This window comes from Lagenorhynchus albirostris, chromosome 2 (genome assembly GCF_949774975.1).
Source record: "Lagenorhynchus albirostris chromosome 2, mLagAlb1.1, whole genome shotgun sequence".
Taxonomy (NCBI): Eukaryota; Metazoa; Chordata; class Mammalia; order Artiodactyla; family Delphinidae; genus Lagenorhynchus; species Lagenorhynchus albirostris.
This window is the reverse complement of record NC_083096.1, coordinates 46,122,070-46,147,448: the sequence shown is the minus strand read 5'-3', so window position 1 is coordinate 46,147,448 and position 25,379 is coordinate 46,122,070. Positions and strand designations below refer to the sequence as shown.

Sequence of the window (25,379 nt, the reverse complement as noted above, 5' to 3'; positions counted from 1 at the left end):
TCATCTGTCGATGGACATTTAGGCTGTTTCCATGCCTTGGCTATTGTGTATAGTGCTGCTATAACATAGGGGTACATGTCTCTTTTTGAATTATAGTTTTATGTGGATGTATGCTCAGGAGTGGGATTGCTGGATCATATGGCAACTCTATTTTTAGGTTTTTTGAGGAAACTCCATACTGTTTTCCATTGGGGCTGCATCAAATTACATTCCCACCAAGAGTGCAGGAGAGTTCCCTTTTCTTCACATCCTCTCTGGTATTTGTTATTTGTAGGTTTTTTAATGATGGCCATTCTGACCCATGTGAGGTGGTACTTCACTGTAGTTTTGATTTGCATTTCTCTAAGAATTCGCAATGTTAAGCATCTTTTTATGTGCCTGTTGGCCATTTGTATGTCTTCTTTGGAGAAATGTCTATTTAGGTCTTCTGCCCATTTTTTGATTGGGTTGTTTGGTTTGTGTTGTTGTTGAGTTGTGTGAGCTGTTTGTATATTTTGGAAATTAAGCCCTTGTCAGTTGCATCATTTGCAAATATTTTCTCCCAGTCCATAGATTGTCTTTTCATTTTGTTTATGGTTTCCTTTGCTGTACAGAAGCTTGTAAGTTTGATTAGGTCTATTTTTGCTTTTATTTCTATTGCCTTGGGAGACTGACCTAAGAAAACATTGGTACAATTTATGTCAGAGAATGTTTTGCCTATTAAACAAGGAGCTTCTTGAAGTCACTTCCAGGTCCTGTGTTTCCGATTCTTGTTCAGTTCAGTGATGGGTTTACAGAGCGTAGCCCATAAATACTTATTAATAAAGTGACTGATGAAAGAACCAGAGAGTTTAATTGTTTAGGAACCAATTATTCAGGCTGCTCCCTAATGGTAGGGAGGTTTGGGGTTATCGGTGGTTTGGGGATTACTTATATGTTATCATTTTTTCATCCATTTTCAAAGAGTTTAAGGAAACACTCAGAGCTCCTGAGAGCACTTATTTCTCATCTGTGCAAATGATTGCATTAGACCATAGGCAAAATAAAGGCCTTTCCCAGGTATCCCAAGCTCTTTTTGTGACAAGGATCCTCTGGGAGGGGATGGTGGAGGAGGGAGGGCAGGGCAGGAAGTGGGGCTGGAGATCCACCTCTATTTTTGTCTCCCTCTGCCCCTTAGCCACCACACCTTGCTACATTGTTTGTTCTTCCATTCCCCCTCACAGGCCCCTGCACCTTTATGTCTTAAAGGACTGCTTCAGAGATGAGGATTCGGAAACATGTGTTTAGCACTTGTAAACTCCTCCAAGGCTTTGCAGAGTCAACAGGAGGCATTTTGATTATAGCTATTGGTTCTCAGCACACAGCTAGTTGGCAGAAAATAGAGATTAGACCCTGTCTCTTCTTGCTGCTCGAGAGGAGTCTACACAGCCAGGGCCTGGCTAAGATTGCAGGCCTGAACCAGGGAACACAGCCCTGAACCCTGGGGCTTTGGGACAGTGTGACACCTGGGTGAGAGGCCTCCTCTACACTGAACAATGAACACGGGAGGCTCCAGAACGTGATGCTGACGGAGGCAGAGGCCCTCAGAGCCTCTGCCTCTGATTTATTTCTGAGGCAGCGTTTCCACAGGACTCGGGAATGATTTAGTCTCTGATCCTTAGGTGGTTTCCTTTTACATCATTTCTGCCTCTTTTGATTGTTGGCACATTTGGGGAGTTCTAGGGTCCTCAACCTTACAGGTGTGTAATTTTAATAAAACACAATTCATTAAAATCTGAGCTTACAAAATCGGTAAATTATGGGGATGGATTATTTTTTTCTACCACCAAAGGGTCTTGTGATCAGAGTCCCTTTTATTAATCCATAATTCTCTTATTATATATAACACTACATTTGTGGGTTTCTTTTTCCTGATTTCAGAAGTAATCTGCGTTTCTAGCTAAAGTACACCTTGGTGATTAAAACCATGTTCTTTCATTTCAACAAGACCTAGATTTGAGGCTAGGCTCTGCCACTTACTTCCTATGTGTTTGGATAAGTTTCTTATTGGCTCACAAATACAACATTAAAATTTTTGCACGTATTAAATGAGATAGCATACCTCAGGCGCTCAGGGCATAATAAGTGTTCGATATATTAGTGAGCACTTCTTAGTCTTTTTGTTATTAGAATATTTGTACATAAAGGTTGGTTTACCCACATCTTATTTAAATGCAGCTTTTTCGAGACTTCCCTGGTGGTCCAGTGGGTAAGAATCCATGCTCCCAATGCAGGGGGCCGGGGTTCAATTCCTGATCGGGGAACTAGATCCCGCACGCATGCCGCAACTAAGAGCTCGCATGCTGCAACTAAGAAGTCCGCAGGCTGCAACTAAAAAAAAAAGATCCCCACGCTGCAACGAAAGATCCCACATGCTGCAATGAAGATCCCGCATGCCACAACTTAAGACCCAGCACAGCCTAAATAAATAAATTTTAAAAAAATAAATAAATGCAGCTTTTTCTGTTTCATTTAACTGTGAGATCTACCTTTATTGCTGTGACATATCTCCTTAACCATTCTGCTCATTGCCCCTCCTGACCAGTGGTTTTGGTCCTCTGGCTCTGGGAGTCCCCCAAGTGCCAGAGTCCTCCTTTGACCCACCCATCACAGAATGGAGTAGAACATGGCTTCTCCCAAATCATACTGGCTAGAGACTGAGAGTGTGAAGTTAGATGGGGCTTCTCTCTAAAATAATGCTTCTCACTGTGAGGCCCATGGACCTCTCTGTCAGAATCACCTAGGAATGTTTATTAATTGCAATCCCTAGGGTCTTGTGCCACGGCTTTCGGCTTTCGAAGTAGAATCTTTTGTGGGCTTCTGGGGTAGAACTCTGCATTTGTATTAATAATAAGCACCCAGGCTATTCTGATGCTAAATAAATAAAATTCTAGAACTGCTCCAGTGCAGTTTTCAAGCTTGCCCAATTCTAGAGTGGCCTGGGGGTACTTAATAGCAGTAGAGCTTCCTGAGCCCCACCCCAGCGTTTCCAATAGAGGAGCCTGAGGATGTATATATATATTTTATATTTATTTATTTATTTAGCTGCATCAGGTCTTAGTTGTGGCACTAGGGATCTTCGTTGTGGCATGCAGGATCTTTTGTTGCGGCGCACAGGCTTCTCTCTAGTTGTGGCATGCGGGCTCTAGGGCACACGGGCTCTAGGGCGCATGGGCTTAGTTGCCCATGGCACATGGGATCTTAGTTCCCAGACCAGGGAGCGAACCCGTGACCTCTGCATTGGAAGGTGGATTCTTAACCACTGGACCACCAGGCAAGTCCCAGGATGTGTATTTTTTTTTTGTTTTTTTTGTTTTTTTTGGTTTTTTTGCAGTACGTGGGCCTCTCACTGCCGTGGCCTCTCCCGTTGCGGAGCATAGGCTCCGGACGCGCAGGCTCAGCGGCCATGGCTCTCGGGCCCAGCCGCTCCGCGGCATGTGGGATCCTCCCGGACCAGGGCACGAACCCGCGTCCCCTGCATCGGCAGGCGGACTCTCAACCACTGCGCCACCAGGGAAGCCCCCAGGATGTGTATTTTTAATAAGTAGCCCCAGATGACTGTCCGGCTGGCAAGTATAGGAATGCTGCTGTAGAATGACTGGCCAGTGACGTGATTGCTGCTGGTGGTGGTGGCGACAGTAATGGGGTTGGGTGGTGATTAGGGAGGTTTGAATGATCCAGAGAGTGACTTGGGTCAAGGGCCCATCTTTAGCTCTCTATCATCCCCTTCAGGTATGAGAGTCTGTGTCCAACCACTCCCATGGTGTTTGAGAAAGCAAAGCCAAGCCAGTCTGGAGAGAGTGAATAGTGCAAAAGTGAACAGTGAAGCTCTTGGGCAGACACCAGTAATGCCAGATGAACTGCCATGGGACCCTCGGTAAAGGAAAGAGCAGCTGCTTATCGGAACAGCCGTTCCTGGTGTTCTCTTGTAGCCTGGCTGAAGTTCCTACCAATATCTTTCCCACAAATTGCCTCCGTGCTTTAAGGCTGTCTGGGTAGGTTGGTAACCCAAGTGGCCTTAGTCAAAACAATGCCCTGCCGCCAGGTGCCGGCCATTTAGTGACCCGTGACTAAGCTGCACCTCCCTACGCTCCTCTGGGCCTCTGGGCCAGACTCTGCGGTCAGATTCATTCTCTCAGAGCCTTCTTAATTCTGCCTTCTTAAGGGGCTCATGCTGGGTCAGAGCTTCTCCTCAGCAACCCCAGTCTAGTGATGACAAACTGACATGCTTTGTGCACAAGTCTTATCTGTGGCAAGTAAAACAGTAATGCTTCAATCTCATATTTTATTGACAGACATGGCTGCTGGGTTGAAAAATCTAGTTGTTGTAAAGATGTTCTCTTGGGCTACTCATCCCCTCTCCATGGTGGTCTCCTTCCTCCCAGCAAAGCTGGACAATACTTTTCTCAGTCTGCTGCCTACCCAGTGATGGGAAGGCAACCTACAATCAGATCAGGGTCTGCCCTCTCTCTGTCTTCATGGCCACATGGGTTCTGTACTTTTGTCCCCAACAACTTTGGGTGTGGGCCCAGCCCTTCATGACAATACTGCTTTTTCCTTTCTCTTCTTGGAGTATCAGCTGTGACCTCAGAGGGTGGTAGGGCTTTGCAATGAGGACGACTCTGATACCACTGTCATCTAGCTTGTTTCATGACATTCCAGCCAGCAAACATTTAATGATGAGGGATTCTTCCTGGCGAGATATTATAGTAGGCTCAGAGGGGCATCCAAGATAAATAGGATAAAGTACAAGCCAGAAAGAAATTCAGATGAAGAGAGCAGTGACATTCCAGTGGATGACACATGCAAGGGTCAACCATGCTATGAAAATATTAGAGTCAGGATATTAAGGAGAGAAATAATGTGGAAATTTTTTCATTGTGATGTATGTATTTATATCTTTATCTACAGAAATCTGAAATGTCAGGAAAAAGCAATGATAATGTGCATTGTATTAAGTGCTGTGTTGTCAGCTCATCTAAGCCAATTTGGTCATTCACAACTGTTGGGTTCTTTTGGCAAATAATGGTGGCCTCCAATGCTAAAGGTAGAGGAAGTGTCTAGGTCTCATTCCCAAGAAACTTGCTACCAAGTGGTCCATTACAAAGAAAACAAATCCTGCAACGCACACACAAACATTTATCAGCACACAGACACAAGGAGCTGTACAATGTGCTCTTATTGGCTCCCTGCCTTGGTTCCTCTGCTAGGCCCCCTGTATGACAATTTCACTAGTGGCAGATACAGAAATATTATCTTGGGGGGATCAGCTAGCCATCAAGTCAGAATCCAACAGTAAATCCTCTGGTTAGAGATGGGACACAGGACCAAATGGGACTTCTCGGCTGGGGCATCACACTGAGGGGTATTAGGATGCTGAGTGGGACAGATTCATGCACAGGTGGAGATGTCTGTACCTTGCTAGTCACAATTGGACACTACTCAAATTGTCTTTGAAAATTATTTCTAACTCCGCTAAATGCTACTGAATAACCCCTTCACTGATGATGGAGATAGAGTTAATGGAAGCACTCAAAGTACTCTGGAGTGTGGACTCCTCAGTGTGACTTTTAAAATCTAACTAAGCACATCTGGACAGTTAATTCCAGTTTAGGATGTTAATCACCTACCCCTAGCATGTAGAGTAAAACCAACACACACACACACACATTTATATCACAGTACTAAGCTAAAGTATTTTCAAGTAAATTTTAGACATCATCCAAGTGGACAATGTAACAAATCTTCAATTGAGTTATCATAATAATCTCAACAAGAAGATTAAATGAGAATGACTAAGTTCACACTTAGTGAAAAATAAATACAGCTAATTACTAGTTAATTTGAACAAGCTCATCTTAACAGACAGAAGAACAAATAATATACGCTTTATTTCTGATATTCAGCTCTAATTCCATTAAGGAAAATCACATCTGACCAAGGGAAATTACCCTGCCCCGCTTCTGTCTGGATCCTCATCCTTCGTCATCCAGGTTTGCTGGTTTATTCATTGTTTTCCATCTGACAGCGTTTACTGAGTCTCTGCACTATGACTGGACTGGGGTTACAAAGATGAATACAAATAGTCCCTGTCCTCCAGGAGCCCACAATCCAGTGGAGAAAGCTGACTATGAAACAGGAGCCACAAGTAGTAATTCTAAGTCACAGATTCAAGACAGCACGAATTATAACAGCCTTTTCTACGACGACATTAAATTTCTATCTTGGTCTCTCATTATGCTTATAGTGAGAAGTTTACTTCTAGCCAGTTCAGAATGATAGACAATTCGAGGTTTTCCCCTTGCCCTTCGTCCTCGGGACTACATTTAGACTCCATTGGCTCCACATCAGTGGGAGGAACACCATTGTCTAACATGTGTGGGCATCTGCTCTGGGGTCTGGGCTCACATCTGACTTTCAGTGACCAATTCATGCAGGACACACTGTACCCTCCCACTCCCCGCTGAAAGTTCCCTTCAGAGCCACCGACTCACTCCCAGCTCCTTCGGTTCGCTTCTTGGATGTGGGAAGTGAAACTCTTAGAAGCTCTCCTCCCCTATATTTAAAATGCGTAACCAACAAGGACCTGCTGTATAGCACAGGGAACTCTGCTCAATGTTAGGTGGCAGCCTGGATGGGAGGGGAGTTTGGGGGAGAATGGATACATGTATATGTATGGCCGAGTCGCTTTGCTGTGCATCTGAAACTATCACAACATTGTTAGTTGGCTATACTCCAATATAAAACAAAAAGTTAAAGAAGAAAAAAGAAAAAGCAGCTCTCCTCCCTTCCTGGGCCACCCTTACCCACCCTCAGAGTCACTCGCCAGTGGCTTACTCACTCTTGCTTCTGCTTCCTTTTTCTCTGGCGCCAGTCCATAAAATCTTCCAAATCAGAATGAACTTCGTGCTGTAAAACATTCCTGACCTAGGCTTTTGATCTTTTAAAATATTCTCCTTTAAACAATGAACGGCCAACTTGAGTCTACTTGCGGAAACTCAAAAAGCTAATATTAACTGATTTCTTGCTCTTTGAATTTTTCACTTAGCGGCCTTACTCTGAAGGGTAGTGAGTAGAGACTGCCCATCTGATCTAAATGGAAGAAAGGACAGGGGTATCAGCAGAAATAGAGGCGCAGATGTAGAGACCAAACGTATGGACACCAAGGGGGGAAAGTGGCAGGGGTGGTGGGATGAATTGGGAGGTTGGGATTGACATATATACACTAATATGTATAAAATAGATAACTAATAAGAACCTGCTGTATAAAAAATAAATAAAATTCTAAAGTTCAAAAAAAAAAAGAAAATAATAGAGAAAGAAGTATAGGGTTTTTTTTTCCTAAATGCTTTCTCTCTATATTGGCAATTTCGGTAGAGTGGGCTCAGTAAAGGTTTTGACCGAGTGGACCCATAGGATGTCATGAGCACACAAGAGAGGGGCACTGAAGGCTAACTGGGAGGTTCCAGGAAGGCCTTGTGGGGGAAGAAATTAGCAAAGTGGATAAGTGAGTTCAAGAGGCAGAGACAGTAGCACAACAAAGAGCTATGGCCGTAACGGAGAATACGTCATATTTGGGGATCTGTAGCAATTTAGCGTGGCTGGCATAAAATTTATGGTAGGATGGGAGCCTGGTAGAATATGGGATTGAACTGGTAAACTGGGCTCAGATAATGAAAAGCCATGGAAAGACACAGAAGGATTTTTTGTAAAGGAGAGTGACATTATCAAATTTACACTGTACAGAGATCAATCTACCATTGGTGAGAATTGACTAAAAGGCAGGTAAACCAGTTAAAATGAGCTTTCAGGAACCACGAAAGAGATTTTGAGTCCCTGATTTGATATAATGGCAAGAGAGGATGAAGAGAAAGAAGACAATGGAGACATAATTAGGAGATAGAATAGATGGGATTTAGCAATGGATTGGACATGTGTGAATAAGGAAGACGTAAGAATAATTCCCATGTTTTTAGTGGATGATGGTGTCATTCTCCACAGCAAAGAGTAAGGGAAAGAGCTGATGGAGGGGTGGGTGCGTGAGGTGGGAGGATGAAGAAAACACATCAGTGTCTGTGAGATATCCAAACAGAGTTGCCCCAGTAGAGTCAGGAGCTCAGGCAAGAACTCCGGGCTAAGGTGGGACCTGGGATTCTGTTCCACAGAGGAGGTGGCTGAAGTCCAGGGAGTGAATGAAGGTCAGCGAGAGAGAATATACACACCACAAAGAGAAGAGGAGTAATTCCAGATTCTTAGAGATCACCAACATTTAACAGTCGATCCCTTTCATGTTTTTTCTCTTCTGTTTTCAAGCTGGTTTGCATCAGAATGGTAATTCTCTCATTTCAAGATTTTAACGCCAACTGCAGAGAATTCTGTGTTTCTGTTTATAATTGTTTAAAGTTCTGATTTTGAGCACAGCTTCTTCAACAACTATTTTCAACCACTTTGGAGATCTGTTTGGAACATAGTTTTTCTCTGTTAAACCTATTGTGTGTGGAATGTCACAGCCCCCTGATAACTGGCACTTGGGATCTCCTACACTGGTCTGCCCTGTAGTAGTGGAGGGGGCAGGAGGGTTTTCATGGCTCCCAACCCTAAAGGTAAGAAAAAAGTCTAGATTTTGTGCTGTTAAAAAGACCTCCATCTTTTTTCAAAAGTCCTCAACTCTTATACTTTCTGTGTTACAGGATGAAGGGTTCCAGGTCTGTAACAGAACATTTATTAAAGTTTTGATATCACAAAACCCCACTGATAATATTTTTATGCATAGGCATATAAGATGTTTCTGTAAAAACTCTTTTCTTAGGACAACAACAAAATCCCCAAAGTTATATAAGGTAAAAACAAAGTGATTTGATCTTGAAAGGTAAGGAAATAAAATTGCTTCGATAATTATCACTATCATGATAAAATGGTTATCATAAGACTTGAAAGTATTTTTCCATTTATCACAGCACATCTACAAGTTATTCACGGAACACCCGTGTTCCCTGGCACGCAGTATGAGAAACACTATCCTAGTGGTTTGATTGTGATGGTGCACAATACTATGCTCACCGAACGGGACCCCATTATCTTTATGTTTAAAAGGCAATTTCAGAAAAGAAGAGGGATGGCTCCAGAAAGCTGGTTAGTTCTGTCCTTCAGTCTCTACTGCCCTTGTCTTTAGCACTGTTGGGGAAAGCAGGGCTCTGGAAGTCTATAGACAGACCCTAAAAAGACTCTGCAAAATAGGAGGCAGCTGGGCAATGCTCTGGCAGCAGCTGCAGCAGTGAGAGGTGTAGGAGCAGTCATTAGACAGGCCACCCAGAGGGTAGAGCAGCCAAGCCAGTGATTGCACCCAGCTTAGTTAGCAGCAGGCGCGACCACCACATCACAGATGTGAGAGGCAGAGAAGGCTGGTGCACTGGCCTGGCCTGGCCTCATCTCCTGCTGTGCTCACACACACCAGCGGCAGCAGCCATGCTGCAGAGCTGTGTCACTCTCTCCCTCTCTGAGAACACATGAATGTGCATGATACACTGATGAAGGATATATTTTTTAAAAAGGGTAAAATCATGCTGTCCTACAAATATAAAATGAACATGTGTCAAATATCGTGTTTAATTCAGTAAACGAATGAACCAATAAGACATTACGACTGGTTTAAAGAATTCCAAGAACCATACAGAAATAGAGCATAAGGACTTCAGAAATGAATTTACTAATAGATGCAAGATGTGTCCACCCACAGGGCAATAATCAATTAATTTGCATTTCTATGGATATGAATTATTATCTGTGTTTTACAATTTACAGGGTTATAAAATAGCTCAAAGGCAGGGAAAGATGGAGAGAATCCAGATGGGTGAGCTGCTTAGACTAGTTTCTAGTTCATAGTAAGTTCAATGCAAGTTTTAGCTATCATTTATTGTTACAATAATAGTGTATTTAGAATCAGACAGGCTTGGTTTTGAATCTCATCTCAGCCACTCACTAATTGGGTGACCTTGGGCAAGGAAATTTATCTTTCTCAGCCCAGTTTTCTTATCAGTGTGCCATTATTTTGGGACTAATGAGGAATAACTAGAATAATGTTTGTAAAATACTCCATATAGGGATTAGCACAGAGTAAACATTCAATAGTGGTCATATTATTTTTATTATTAAAATTGGCAATTTTAATAGTGCTGAAACTTCTGTTTATATAACCAGCCATTGCTGTTTTCATTACTGGTGTAATCAGCTAAAATTCCTTTTAGATATAGTTAAAGTTGTAAATCATAAATAGATAAATAAACCAACCTCAAATATTGAGTCTGGCAAAATGGTACTCATCATTTCTGTACTTATTTCCAAAGCTAATTATTGAGTAGGTCTATGTTTTTGCTTTTCTTCTCTTTTTCTCTTTTCTAAAAATTAGGCACCCTTGTCCTTAGACATGGAAGGGAGGTTGTCAATGCTCCTTACAAACAAAGCATACAGCACAGAAACTTTTATTAAGGATCATTTATGAAACAGATCACTCAGCATCACGAGTCATTTATTGTCATTTCAAGAAACTCATTGACTCAGAAAATCGTAAGACTGACAGGAAGCTTCAAGATTACCAATCCATCCATCTCTTTGTTTTAGAGATGGGAAACTATTATTCAGAGAGGTTAAGTATATTGTCCAATGCCACACAGCTAGCCATCAGCAGAGTTGGGACCAGAAGCCAAATCTTTTGATTCCTTGGTTAATTTCCTCTGAATCTGCCTAATGAGAGCTTCATCTAGTTGGCAATAGCTAAAAACAGAAGTACTAACTTTCCTCTGCATATACTGAATTGAGAAATCAAGACCCACAGAAATGTCATGCCAGCTTCCCTACAGCACTCAGGACAGATTGGAGATGCCAAAAAAGGAGATTCCACTTGACTAGAGCTCAGCAGCCATTGTCCAGGGTGGAGTGAGCGACCCACTTGTCTGCAGCGCCTCATGATTTATTAACTGCTACTGGTGCCCATAAAATATTCATCCACTCTCCTAGTCACTGCTCCACTGCATCAATAAACCATTGCTCCCCCATCTGTCTAGGTGTGCAGCTTGGGGAAGAAAAGCTTCACACAAAATGGAAAAGAGTCTTCTTTTCGTGTTTAGCTCAGAGACAGAACACCAATGCACTTCTTAGTTTTGTTTTTTTTTTTTTCAAAGGCAAAGTCAGGGCTGTCTTCCTGGACTCCTGGACCAGGAGAAACCCCAGCACCTAGGTGAGGAAAGGCCAAAATAGCGAGAGGGAAGGGTGAAAGCCTTCATGAGGTTGGCTTGTTGGTTGTCACGCTCCCAGTTGCAGCCTGAGTTTATTTTTGCCCATAAGCAACAGAACAGGGCACAGGGAACCACGGCTTGCCTATCAAGGATGCTTCCCTGACCTTGAATCGGGTTCAGTGTGAAGCCTTGAATACAGCCTCCACTCTGTGATCAGAAGCACTGCTCACCAGGAGCAGAAAGGGTAAACTCTCTGCCCTACTTCCCTGCTCTCACTTCTTTGGCGGCTTCTTCATGGACTTTTTTCTGCTACCCATTGTGATTGTTCCTCTTGAGCTCTCTTCTCTTCTTACTTATGTATATTCCCCATAGGTGTTTGTATCTGCAGTCATGCAGTCTCCCTCCATAAATATCATTCGCATACCTCTAGTCCAGATCTCTCTCCAGTTGCAGATACCTGTATGTCCAACTGTACCATCTATCTCTACCAGATAACCCCTTGCTTCTCAAACTCTGTAGGTCCCCAACTGAACTTATCATCACCCTCCAATGCCCCTCTCACCTCCTCCACTCTCCAAGCCTGCTCTACCTCTAAATCTTATCTTTGAGAAAGGAATCTCCATCGTGTTACCTATACCTGGAGACCTGGGGGTCTGATCCTGATTCTCCCCTTTTTACCTCCATGTTTCAGTAATTACTGCTAATTTTTAATGTAAAACTTAGTGACTTAATGACACCTCACTCACATGGCTGGCAAGATGGTACTGGTCGTCAGCAGGGAATTCACCCGGGGAATCTGAGTTCCTCTCCATTTGGGTCTCTTCCTGAGGCTCCTTGGGCTTCCTCACAGCATGGTGGCTGGGTTCCAAGAGACAAGAAGTAGAATATACAGGTCTCTTAAGGCCTGGGCCTGAAAACTGGCAAAGTGCCACTTCTGCTGTATTGTATCGGTCAAACAGAGCCCACCCAGATTCAAACATAAACCCCACCTCTTAAGGGGGAGTATCAAAGAATTCAGGGCTATCTTCAATCTATTACACTCTATTCCAATCCAACTCTTGCAGTCCTCTCCCTACTTCTGTGCATTTTTACATGCTGTCCCTTTGGTCTTGAATGCTTTTCTCACCTCGTCCTATTTCCTGCTCTTTCTTCAAGATTCTGCTCAAGAGTTATAATATCTCCCCAAATGTTACTTAACCCTACTTCCTCCAGGGTGTAACATAACACACTATGTTAGCATTTGCTATTCTGTATTATAATTGTTTGTGTGTCTTTCCCATAAGACTGTGAGTGCTGTGAAGGCAGGGACTGTCTTATTCCTTTTTTGTGTCTCCAGAACCAGTCATGGAGCTGGGCAGGGTAAAGGGCCTCAGCAAACATTTGTTGAATGGGTAAATGTTTCCTTATTTTAACCTCTCCATGGTCCTGTAAGGTGGCAGAAAGTGAGTATCATTCCTGTGTAACTGCCTGACTTCCTTATCTTAGATAAAAGAAAGAAACAATCATGACAAAGAATAATGACATAACCCAAGGTCACACAGCCTTGGAAGATAATTCAGTGTAGTCAATAAGAGTTCAGTTCCCCAAAGTAAGTTGAAATCATAGACCCAGAGACAAGGTTGGGAAGGCAAAGAAAGGGCCCCACCATGAATGGACTCAGTTGTCTAGCAGAAAATGCCCCTGAGGCTTCCCACTCTATTCTGTGTTTACTGGGGGATGCAAAAGACCTCTGTCCTCTGCCAGGAAACTGAAAATGCCAAAAGAGATGGAAGATAATCTCAGAATCTGTTAAAAAAAAAAAAAGAGAGAGAGTGGACACCGTGCAGTGCTTTGTGCAAATAGGAAAGGTAGATTTAATGTAGATTCTCAAAATGGCAGTGGGAGAGTGAGAGTTTGCTAGTAATTCTCAAGTGACTCTTCAGAGCAGAGAGACACAGCTATTATCAGAAAGAGAGGCTGTGTCTAGAGGCCCAAGTGTCAGGGTCAATTGGATAATTCACTGGAGTTAAAACCTCAGCTAAGATAAAACATCCCTCAAGGACATCTGATTTTCTGTGCTCTGATTTCATGCTTAACACGTCCTTTCTGTTCACTAATTTGGTTTCTTACCTGTTCTTTTATTAGGAAAATATCCTGTAAGGTGTCAGACATTGAGTATTATTCCTGTGTTACTGACAGTCACTAGAAAGAAACCTTCTTTCTTGTAAATTCACACGTTGGTATTGCAACTTGTAAGCCAGTTTCTTAGAAAAAATTCCCTGTATACAATGGATTTTTTTTTAAATAGCACAACTAATTTATATATACGTTCTCATTATAAGAGATTCAAACAATTGAAATAAATATACATGAAAGCCCCTTTCACCACGAGGCCCCCATCCCACTTCCAGTCTCAGAGATAATCATTGTTACGAGTCCAATATGCAGCCTTCAGTCCCTTTTCTATGCATTTATAGAGAGATATGTGCATATTTATGTGTCCCTTTTGATCTTTATACAAATTAGATCATACTATACATTTCCCTATTTCCCATGACTCTATCCCGTGAGGATCCTTCTACATTGGTCCACAGAGCTCTGTCTTCTTGTTTCTCATGGCTGCACTTTTTCTGGAGGAGGTATTAGTCAGTGTCCTCCAGAGAAACAGAGCCAATAGGATGTATATATTAGAGAGACAGAAAGAGAGAGAGAAATTTATTATAAGAAATTAGTTCATGTGATCGTGAAGGCTGGCAAGTCCCGAGATGTTCAGGGTGAGTCGCAGCTGGAGGCCCAGGAGAGTCAATGCTTTAGTTCCAGTCTGAAGGCCTACGGGCTCAAGATCCAGGAAAAGCTGATGTTTCAGTTTGAGTCCAGAGGAAGGAAAAAACCGATGTGCCAGGTAGAAGGCCATCAGGCAGGAAGAAGTGTCTCTTACTAGGGAGAGGGTTAGGCTTTTTATTTTATTCAAGCCTTCAACGGATTGGATGAGGTCCACCCACATCAGGAAGGGCAACCTGCTTTATTCGGTCTACCAATTCAGATATTAATTGTATCCAAAAACACCCTCACAGAGGCACCTAGAATAATGTTTGACCAAATATCTGTGTAACTCGTGGTCCAGTCAAATTGACACATGTAATTGACCATTACATGGAATTATGTAATTATTCTACTTTTGATGATGTTTAGATTCTTTCTTTCCCTCTTTCTTTCTTTCTTCTTTCTTTCTATTAGAAACACTACTGAAATAAAAAATCTTTGATCATACATTTTGTGGCACGTGTGTGCACGCAATTCTGTAGGATATATTCCTAGAAGTGGAATTTCTGGAAGTGGTAGGAGGACTAATGACCTCCCCCGACAAAAATGTCTATGTCCTAATCCCTGGGACCTGTGAATATGTCAGGTTACATGGCAAAGGGAAACTAATGTTGCAGATGGAATTAAGATTCCTAATCAGCTGACTTTACAATAGGGAGATTATCCTGAGTTAGCCAAGTGGGCCTAATGCCAAGGGTCAAGGGTCCTTAAAAGTGGAAGAAGAGATCAAAAGACAGAATCAGAAAGATCACAGTGTGAGATGGACTAGCCCGAAGTTGCTGTCTTTGAAGGTGGAGGAAGAGGCTCACAAGCTGAGGAATGTGGGTGCTCTCTAAAAGCTGGAAAGGACAAGGAAACAGATTCTCCCTAGAGACTCCAGTGAGGACCGTAATCCTGCCAATACCTGGATTTTAGGTCCGTGAGACCCATGTCATTCTTCTGAACTACAGACCGTAAGATAATAAATTTGAGTTGCTTTAAGCCACTAAATTGGTAGTAATTTGAAACAGCAGCCACAGGAAACTAACATACTGGGTCCTAGGAAATACATATTTAAAAATTTGATGAATAATGAATATGGCTTTCACCAAATATAGCATCTTCAATTGACAATTCTATCACCAGTATAAGAGAAAGCCCATTTCCTAATACCTTCACCATCACTACATTTTATCAACCTTTTGTATTTTTAGTAATTTAATTGGGTGAAAAATTATTATTGCTTTGTTGTTGAGATTGAAGTTCTTTTTATGTGCTTACTTCCCTATTGACAGATGGAATATTTGTCTTTCCTATTTTTAAACAAGTTTGATGATATTTTTTTCTTATTGACTCATAAGTGCTTTTTTTTAGGTATTATGACTTTTAGTCCTTTGCCTGTCATCTATGTTTAAATGTTTTCTCCCAGTTCATCACATCTATATTAACTCCAAAAATGGTATCTTGTCCTGTAGACAAACATTTCCTTCATGACTATGGGTTTTGTGTCTTCTTTAGAAAGAAAAGATACTATCTTTACTAGAAAAACTGCAGATGCCTATCTGACCCAATTAATAAACAGCTTGAGTGACTTTCAGTAAGTCCAACACTCCCTTGAGCATTAATTTTCTTATTAAAGTAACAAACGTATCCATTCAAACATTATTTACTGTGAACCACTTTATGCCATGCCTAGATGCTAGCGAGACATAAGTGAATACAACATTCAAGGAATAGACAGTCTCGTGGGAGGTATGGATGATTAAACGACCATAATAATAACAACAGAGAATACATGTTCTGTGATAGAGATTGTGCAAAATTCCATGGGAATCAGTGGGAAGAGCCCCACGTCCAGACCAGGAGGTTTTGTAGGGTTGGTCCAGGTAAGGTAGGAGAACAGGATGCTGGGCAGACAAAGGTGTGGGTACAGAGGCTTGGGAGCAAGAGAGAGGACCTACCAACAGGTCACAGAATAGGAGTGATGATAGTGGTGAGTTATGAGTCTGGATAGATAGGCAGAGACTGTTGCTGCCAATGTCATTCAGTTTAGCCTTTTTCCTAAGGACACTAGGAAGCCTTTGAAGTTTGAAGCAGGGGAGTGAGATATGGACCAGCATTTAATAGAGACCATTTTGGCTGTTCGGTGGAGATGGGGCTAAAAGAGAGTGTAATCAGAGGCAGGGAGGTCACTGAGGAAGGAGGCCATTGTACTAACCTAGGAAGGAGATGGCAAGAGTGAAAAAAAAGTAGTGGCAGAGGAGATGCACACGCTGGACAGATTGAGAGATTTGTGTCCACCTTTTCCACCACTCATATTAGTTGTGGGTCAAGAATAACATGTCACATTTTTCCAAGTAGAAGTTCTTTATAAACTAAAAGAATCAACTTAATAATAGAACCGCAGGCAATAGAGATATTTCTGAACAGAGAAGACTTTCCAGAGAGAAATAAAAGTCACTATTTTTAAAGGCAAAGTCATTATATATTTGGACCGTGCATACTTTTTCCTTTGTATTTTGATTGTCTTTACGTGACTATGTTGTATGACACAAGCTCAGCCTGTCTGCCCACCCCTCTTATTCTTTGCTGATTATTTTCCCATGGATGGGTCAGGAAAGAATAGGGCTTATTGCCCATCTTTCCTGAGATTTCTACCATTCTCAGCTCTGCTATTGGCAACCATTCACCTCACTGCCATTCACTACCTACAGATCCTGGACCAGTGGATAAGAGTCGGCTTCCAAAGGGCCAGTGAAGGTGTGAACAAGAGAGAAAAAAATTTTTCTGATATTTTCCCATCCCTTTATTCTACATGACATGACTTCTCAAAGTGATATAGGGACTTTACACTTTACTGTGACATTAAACTAGTCAAAGGGAATTACAGTAGAAGAGCAAACCATTAAAACTATAAACTAATATTTTTACCTTGCTTTAAGGGACAAGAGCTTCCCTCCTCTCCACCCTCATCCCCAGCTCTGCTTCTGTTTCCTCTTCCCAAGCAAGTGACTGGACAACATGCGGGGACAGGACACGCCCTCTGCCAGGAGTAAAGCTTTCCTTATCACACAGTATTATTCTCTCAGCTCTCTGTTTCATTCAGAAATGGAAAAAGATATTGAACAGCATTTCCCAGGCCTACAGCTGGCTAATAGCCTCAACTGCGAATGTTTTATGAAATCCATCTCAGCCAATGTGGTGCATTAAGCAGAACCCACTGGGTTAACACTGGCCCCCTTTCCTGCTCTCTCACATTGTTGGGCTTGTCCTGCTATGTGAAGAGGCTCTGTAGGATCCAAAGCTCTGTGTCTGCCTGGCAACAGTGATGGAAAAGGAATGCCATCTTGAAGCTGCCCGTTGCGCTTTGGGGCTGACGTTTGCTGGGCCTTCCAAAGAAGGCTGAGTTTGTCGACACTGTGAGTTTGGTTATCACCCATTTTTCTAGGACAAAGGCCTGAGGCAGCTCCTAGTACCATTTGGCTGACAGTAATTTCATCTATTTCTGTTTCTCATGGTGAAAAACAGAAGCTGAGTCATTGGTGCTTTGGCATAAAGATGTCCAGTCTCACCCATGAGACATCTGGCCTTATTAAATGGCAACATGTAGAGGGTGAGGAGGGAACCAACTGGAAATCCATTCAGAAACTGTAAAAATAATCATAATACATTTACACATCCTGTCTTATTTGATTATTAAGTGAGGTAGGTATCTTTATCCTTATTTTAAAGATGAGAAAACAGGCTCAAAGACTTCAGAAACTTTCCCAAAGTCATACATCTTGGTGGGAAGAGGTATATATATTTATGTGATTCTAGGCCTAAATGTTCCAATATTTAGACTGGATGCCATTATGTCCCTCTGCCGAGACCAAAGCATGCCGTAGTCCAGGAAAATCAGTGACCAGGTCCAGGTGAGTATTGAGTTTGGTTTTGAAGATGTAGAGAAATGAGATCTTGCAAACAGGAAAGAGTGACATTTGTTTTGGGGATAGGGGTAAGAGTTTATTAAATCCTGGGCACTACATGCATCTGATTGGGAGGTAATATTGACAGTAAAGATCCTACCAAGGAGGGAGCTCCTGCATTCATCACTGTTCTCAAGGAACTTTCATGTTTCACCTGTGATCGGGTTAGCCTCAGGCTCCCAAACATGGTCACAGACTCAAGTACAATGGTCTCCAGTACCATTAGGAAGTGGGAGCTGAGGAAAGATAGGACTGAAATGGGCTGGATGATGGAAATGTGACCTTTTGTCTTAGAGCTTGAGAGAGTAGCCAGTGTCACAACCAGGAGCATCAGCTGGGCACCATGGGGCTGTTTGCAGCTTGACAGCCTCTGTTGAATTATTGATGCCCCTCGCTACCTCGGGACCTCTCCCTTGTTAACAAATCGCACTGCATATGAAAATTTAAAGAGGCAAATGCGTGCAATCTCTTGTCCTATTATTACCCTCTTCTTTTGCCATCTGAGCTCTAAGTCAATCAGCCTGATAGGCATCTCTTGGGAGATGGAACAGCTCATAGAGCCAAGCCCAGGACAAGAAAACTGAAGGCCACGAGTGAGACCGTGACCTGAGTCCCGAGTCAATTCATGGAGCCTGAGTGACGCTGAGCTGGGTGAATGCTGACTCTCTGAGTTATTGAAACACAATAGGGAAAAAAATCTGTTCCCTCCTTACTGGGATAGCAATGCCCCTGCCCCATTAGCCACATCCCTAAAATTTCCCTAAAGCAAAGGACAAAAAATTTAAGTTAAGGTTCAAATTTGGATTTTGGATGTTTCGTTTGGCCTGCAGGGTACTGTTATTTTTTAAAAATGAAAATAGTCAACATTTTTTAAAGTAGGAGGTTTTACATAAATATCCAATTTTCTGACTTCTCTTGAGAAATTGGAGGACTTGGGCTTTCATTTGCTCATTGCAACACTTACTGGGGCTTATAGTAGCTACTCCTTTAAGTGAAGGATTGGCTGTTTGCTTTTTCACAGTTCCTACCACTTGCTATGAGTGCTTGCACCTGTGACCCTTGGTCTCGAGAAAGATGGCGAACGAGTTTTTCTGTGTGCTGCCTCAAGTCTGCTAGTAGGACTGCCTGGAGTACCGTAATGGATCTGATCCGTTATGGTAGATTGCACTGCGGTTGGCAATTATCCACCTCCCCTTCCTTGTGAGGATTATACATCCCTGACCATTGCCTTGTGACTAAGTGTGTGGATCATTCAAGCAGTGGTTTTAAGAGGCATCATGGATTATCACCGGCTCTCTGGCTCTTTCCCTCTGCCGTGGGAACAGCACACCTCATGATCCTTCAGCCTGGATCCCAGAAAGTGCAGACCAGCAGCCAACTTCCAGCTTGGAGCTGAGCCACACACTGGAACAGAGCGGCAGCCAACCCTCGGCCTTCAGTAATGTGAGTGAACAATAAATGTCACTGTATGCCACTGAGAATTGGGGATTGTCTGTTACTGCAGTAGAACTGACCAATACAGCAAGACTAGGCTTACTATGAAAGGGTACTGTGATGAAAAAACAATGTTTTCCTATTTTCTGAGGAGAGAAAAATGATGGCATTAGGGAGTTCTTAAACATTAATTTTAATTGTCTTTAATTTAAAAAATAATTTTAGAGGATTCTGGAAAGATCACGGCAGTGGCATCAGAAGAACTGGGTTGAGTCCCTGAACCCACGTTTAATGACCATGTTATAAAAATTTTAATAATTTTCCTTTTATTATAGAGAATTATCTTTTAAAATCTTACACGTATTAAAGTTGTATTTGTAGTTAATATCATTTTGTGATAGTAAGAGGACATTACAAAATATTTGTTCTATAAAGGGTGCCTAGCATCTGATAGAGTTTTAACCACTGCCTTATTGTGAGGATCAAATGGCGTAAACTATCTGAAAATCCTTTATCTATATTGAATGATTACAAATTGTAGTTCTTACTAGGTTTCTAGTGATGTGACATCTTTTTCTCATTTTATTAGGAGGCAGGTCAAGCAGTACTGTCCCCATTTGACAGATGTAAATACTGACGCAGCAAGCAGGGAAGGGACTTGAGCTAGTTAAGCGGAGCATTGAGGGAGAGCCAGTTCATCACCCCGTCTCCAGACCACCAGGAATCTGTCCTGTGCCTTACACAGAAAGGGGGCCAACAGAGAACTTTTGAACACTTATGCTAATACACAGATTTCTAGTCTAATGGTGTCAGTTATAATGAGATTTGGCCTGGGCTGGTTTCTTGGAAATAGTCAAAACCTAATTAATGTCAAGATCTACTTCCATATCTCCCTCCTACCTCCTTTGGCCTATAGTGTTGCTTCTAATTTATACTTTCAGTTTATAATGTAAATATTCACCAGCCCCTTTCAATCCTTGATTAACCTGGTCATCCTCTGAACCATCTAGTGGTAGGCATGGTAGTTGTTTTTATTTAAGATAGTCAAGACTTAATTTGCACATGGATAACGTTAGTTTGAAAATAACGTACAAAGTTAAATACCAAGAGTTGGGATTTGTATAGTTTGGTATCATCCAGTAATTTTGGACTGTGTTTACTGTTACAACTCTAGGTCATCCTTTTGGACATCAAGGGCATTTTGACCCATTTGGGAGGCACCTCCGTGTAACGTCCCACGGGTGGCCAGAGCGCTCTGAAGGACAGGGACCTACGTAGTGCTAGTGGACACATCCCCCTTTTAGGGGATGCTGCTTTGGGCCAGAAGCTGGGTCACTGGTTAGATTTCCTCTGCTGTCAGGATCCCAGGAGTCTACTGCTGCACATTGCCCCCTGGAATCCTCAAGGATTTGGGAATGCCATGTCCGTTGCTCAGGATTTGAGGGCAGCCAGGCTATGTGGACTGGTCCTTGCTTTGGAACCATGGTACATTTTTAATGATAACTTCCATTCCCTGTGTTCCTCCCTGACTTCAAACTACTTTATGGAAAGTAGGCTTATGATGTGGCCCCACTGGGTAATAGACATCTTTCCCATTGACTTAAAATTGATTTGTTTTTTAAAAACGAGTGCACTGGATCAGAAGGAGGCAGGTCAGCAACCACCAGGTCTTGGAGATGTTTCCCAGGAGTCAAGGAGAACAGGGAAGATCTGTTGCAGATGGAAGGAGTGAGGCTAGAGGTTCTCCTCTCACACAAAAGGGAGCAGAGACCTCCAGGCTGTCTGGAGTGACGCTCAAAGTCACCAAGCACACTGGCAAGCAATCTTGGCCAAGTCAAGATTGATACCAAAAGCTGCTGTTGATAGGGTCTATCCTCCAACCACGAGCCTGGGTTGATGAGTATGTTTTTAGAACATGCTTTGCTCCTTGGCTCCCTTGACAGCTCCTAACCAATGTTTTCTTATTTACTTACTTTCCATGTAATCTGCTCCTGCAGACTTGCCCTGTGTGAGAGGAGGCCCATGGGGGCTTTCACTAAGGCAAGAGAATCAGTGTGGTCTGGAAGAAAGAGCACAAGCCTATTAGAGGGCTTTTGCCCTGCCAGGGATTTGAGGACATCTAAGCTTCCTGAAGGCTGGACGTGAGGAGGTGAGGAGGGCGGTGGAAAGGAGTCACAAAATAAACTAAGTGTACTCTGGATTCCTCCAAGGACAGTTTGTATGCCTGAGAACTTGATCTCTTCTCACTGCTTTTCTTTCACTGTCTAGTATTGCAAAAAAGCTTTGGCAAATCATGTAATTTCCCCACATGTTAGTCCTTTGTCTCTAAGGTAGGATTATAGCCCTGCTGGTCCTAAAATGGGGCCACAGCTGTTAAGGCTAACATGAGGCACCATTAAGTCAGCACCTAAAGTGATTAGAGGAAGGTGGTGAATGCAGGAGAGATTAGATGGGGGCTCTCTGGTGGTCTTGCCTACTCCTCCAGAGCTGTAGGAGCTGGAGGAAGATTGCAAACCAGGCCCACACCTCAGAGGGATTGCAATGCTGGCTGGAGGCCTCAGGAAGGAGCCTGGCCCAGTTCTGCCATCTGGAATGAGCCTGTTTCCTACTGGTTTTGATATTAATGAGGTAATTATTGTGCGTGTTTATGCACCTGTGCCTCAGCCTCTCTGCATTTCTTCTCCAAGCAATGTGGTTCCCTCTGTCCTTACCTTCCTCTAGCAGGAGGGGATTGAAAGGAAGGGAGAAAAAAAGAAAGGTTTTCCTCTCTTTAATTTTGGCTTTGACTTCTGACTTTATCTCTGGTCATAATATTTATAGTTTTTTGTTTGTTTGTTTTTGTTTTTTATTTATTTATTTTTGGCTGTGTTGGGTCTTCGTTTCTGTGCGAGAGCTTTCTCCAGTTGCAGCAAGCGGGGGCCCCTCTTCATCGCGGTGCACGGGCCTCTCACGGTCGCGGCCTCTCTTGTTGCGGAGCGCAAGCTCCAGACGCGCAGGCTCAGTAGTTGTGGCTCACAGGCCCAGTTGCTCCGCGGCATGTGGGATCCCCCCCAGACCAGGGATCGAACCCGTGTCCCCTGCATTGGCAGGCAGACTCTCAACCACTGCGCCACCAGGGAAGCCCTATTTATAGTTTTATTCACCATAATAGTAGCTACTAATAGTAGCTATTTAAGTTTTTGAATGTCCAGGTAAGCCCTGGCATATGGTTAGAATGGGTTAAAGGGGGTGTGCTCTGGCTATGCCTCATTATAACCCTGGAACTTTGGCCAAATGACTTAATCTTACCCATCCTCAGTTACTTCAACTAGAACAAGAGAATAATAATTAGTACCTACCTCACAGAGTTGTTATTAGGTTTCAGTGAGTCAATGTATAGCACTTAGCATGTGCCTGGCACTTCTTTAGTGCTCACTATAGTAATAGCAGTCAGAGCAAAGATGAAGTCGCTCTAGTGTCTAGAGTGATGGGCCTAGTCTATCCATTGCCTCATGGTACTTGACAAGCTAATATTGAAATGTATATGGAAGATCAAAGACAAAGGATTATAAGTGGTAGTTTTGAAAAAAGAACAAAATGGGAGATTTCCCTTGCCAGAGAGCAAGACTTTTATAGTTTATAGCAATGGTGCAGATACTGGTACAGGAATAGAAGAATAGACCACTGGAATAGAGAGCAACAGAAGACCACACAAAGTGAAGATTTGATACGAGAAAGCAGGAAAAGGATGGGAAACTGGTTATCCATATGGAGAAGAATAAAAACAGATCACACACCCAAAAATCAATTCCAAGTGCATGATAAAGCTCTACATGAAAGCAAAAACGTAATACTTTTTTTTTTTGAGGAAGAACCATAATTTATTCAAGCACTCTTTGTTTTGTAATTTTAATTATAACATTTATAAAAATACTGTGGTGATCATCAGTGTACCTTGATCTTTGCATAAATCTGGAATTATTTTCTTAGGATTAGTTCCTTGAAGTTTCATAGATGGTTCTAAGCTAGCACCTGGCTTGATTCTTACTGATGGGCCACATGTGCTTAATGATAAATACCATTTTTTCTTTCTTTTTTTTAACTGAAAGGTAGTTGATTTACAATGTTCTGTTAATTTCTGCTGTACAGCAAAGTGATTCAGTTATACATACTTTATTTTTTATTCTTTTTCATTATGGTGTATCACAGAATATTGAATATAGTTCCCTGTGCTATACAGTAAGACCTTGTTGTTTATCCATTCTATACATAATGGTTTGCATCTGCTAACCCCAAACTCCCACTCCATCCCTCTCCCACATCCCCTCCCCCTTGGCAATCACAAGTGTGTTTTCTATGTCTGTGAGTCTGTTTCTATTTCATAGACAGGTTCATTTGTGTCATATTTTAGACTCCACATATAAGTGATTATCATATGGTATTTGTCTTTCTCTTTCTGACTTCACTTATTATGATAACCCCTAGGTCCACCCATGTTGCTGCAAATGGCATTATGTCAGGTTTTTTATGGCTGAGTAGTATCCTATTGTCTGTATGTACCACATCTTCTTTATTCATCTGTTGATGGACATTTAGGTTGTTTCCATATCCTGGCTATTGTGAATAGTGCTGCTATGAACATAGCGGTGCATGTATCTTTTTAAATTATAGTTTTGTCCAGATATATGCCCAGGAGTGGGATTGATGGATCTTATGGCAACTCTAGTTGAGGAACCTCCATACTGCTTTCCATAGTGGCTGCACCAATTTACATTCCCACCAACAATGTAGGAGGGTTCCCTTTTCTCCACACCCTCTCCAGCATTTGTTATTTGTAGACTTCTTAATGATGGCCATTCTGAATGGTGAGAGATGGTACCTCATTGTAGTTTTGATTTTCATTTCTTGAATAATTAGCGATGTTGAGCACCTTTTCATGTGCCTATTGACCATCCATATGTCTTCTTTGGAGAAATGTCCGTTTAGGTCTTCTGCCCATTTTCTTGATTGGGTTGTTGTTTTTTGTTGTTGTTGAGTTGTATGAGCTGTTTGTGCATTTTGGAAATTAAGCCTTTTTCAGTCACATCATTTGCAAATATTTCCTCCCAGTCCGTAGGTTGTCTTTTCTTTTTGTTTATGGTTTCCTTTGCTGTACAAAAGCTGGTAAGTTTGACTAGGTCCCATTTGTTTATTTTTGCTTTTATTTCTATTGCCTTGGGTGACTGATCTAAGAAAACACTGGTACGATTTATGTCAGAGAATGTTTTGCCTATGTTCTCTTCTATGAGTTTCATGGTGTCATGTTTTACAAACACATAATATTTTTAGAAGGAAATGTAGGGAAAGCATCTTTGACTTAAGAGCTAGGGACTGATTTCTTAGACAATAAATAAAGAATAAAAACAGTATAGAAAAATAGTGACAGATTTGACTACATTAACATTAAATCTAAAACTTCTTTTTAACAAAAGACACCATAAACAAAGATTAAAGGTAAGCCCAAGACATGGAGAAAATATTGGAAACACAGATAATTGTTAAAGGCCTAGTATACAGAATTTTAAAAGAACTACAACTCAATAAGAAAAAAAAAAAGAAAACAGGCAAAATGTAAGATGATAGTCATTAATTGCCAATAAACACATGAAAAGATTCTCAAGGTCCCCCCTAACTAACAAACTACAAATTAAAACAACCAAAAGATACCATTACTCACTCATCAAGTTGACCAAAATTTTAGAAGTCTTATCATAAAAAGTGTAAGCAAGGATATGGATAGATGAAAATTCTCCCACACTGCATTGTTACTGGTTGCAATCACTTTGAGCCAGAGACTGCACTTCTAGGCATACAATCTAATGAAACAATAAAGGTATATAATGAAATGGGAGATTTGTAGAAGAGCACTGATTACAACATTGTTAGTAACAGAATAAAATAAGAGGAAACTACCTAAATGACCACCAAG

General features: G+C 42.0%; 1 long non-coding RNA gene across 1 annotated transcript in view; it reads left to right on the top strand.

Moving 5' to 3' along the window:
• Positions 1-8,989: 8,989 nt before the first annotated feature.
• The window catches only part of LOC132510066 (uncharacterized), a 111,824-nt gene continuing 95,434 nt past the window's right edge, over positions 8,990-25,379 (top strand). The window contains exons 1-3 of the long non-coding RNA XR_009537224.1: positions 8,990-9,150; positions 17,559-17,735; positions 19,020-19,441. This is a non-coding gene — a long non-coding RNA (uncharacterized LOC132510066). The remainder of the gene's footprint in view (positions 9,151-17,558; positions 17,736-19,019; positions 19,442-25,379) is intronic.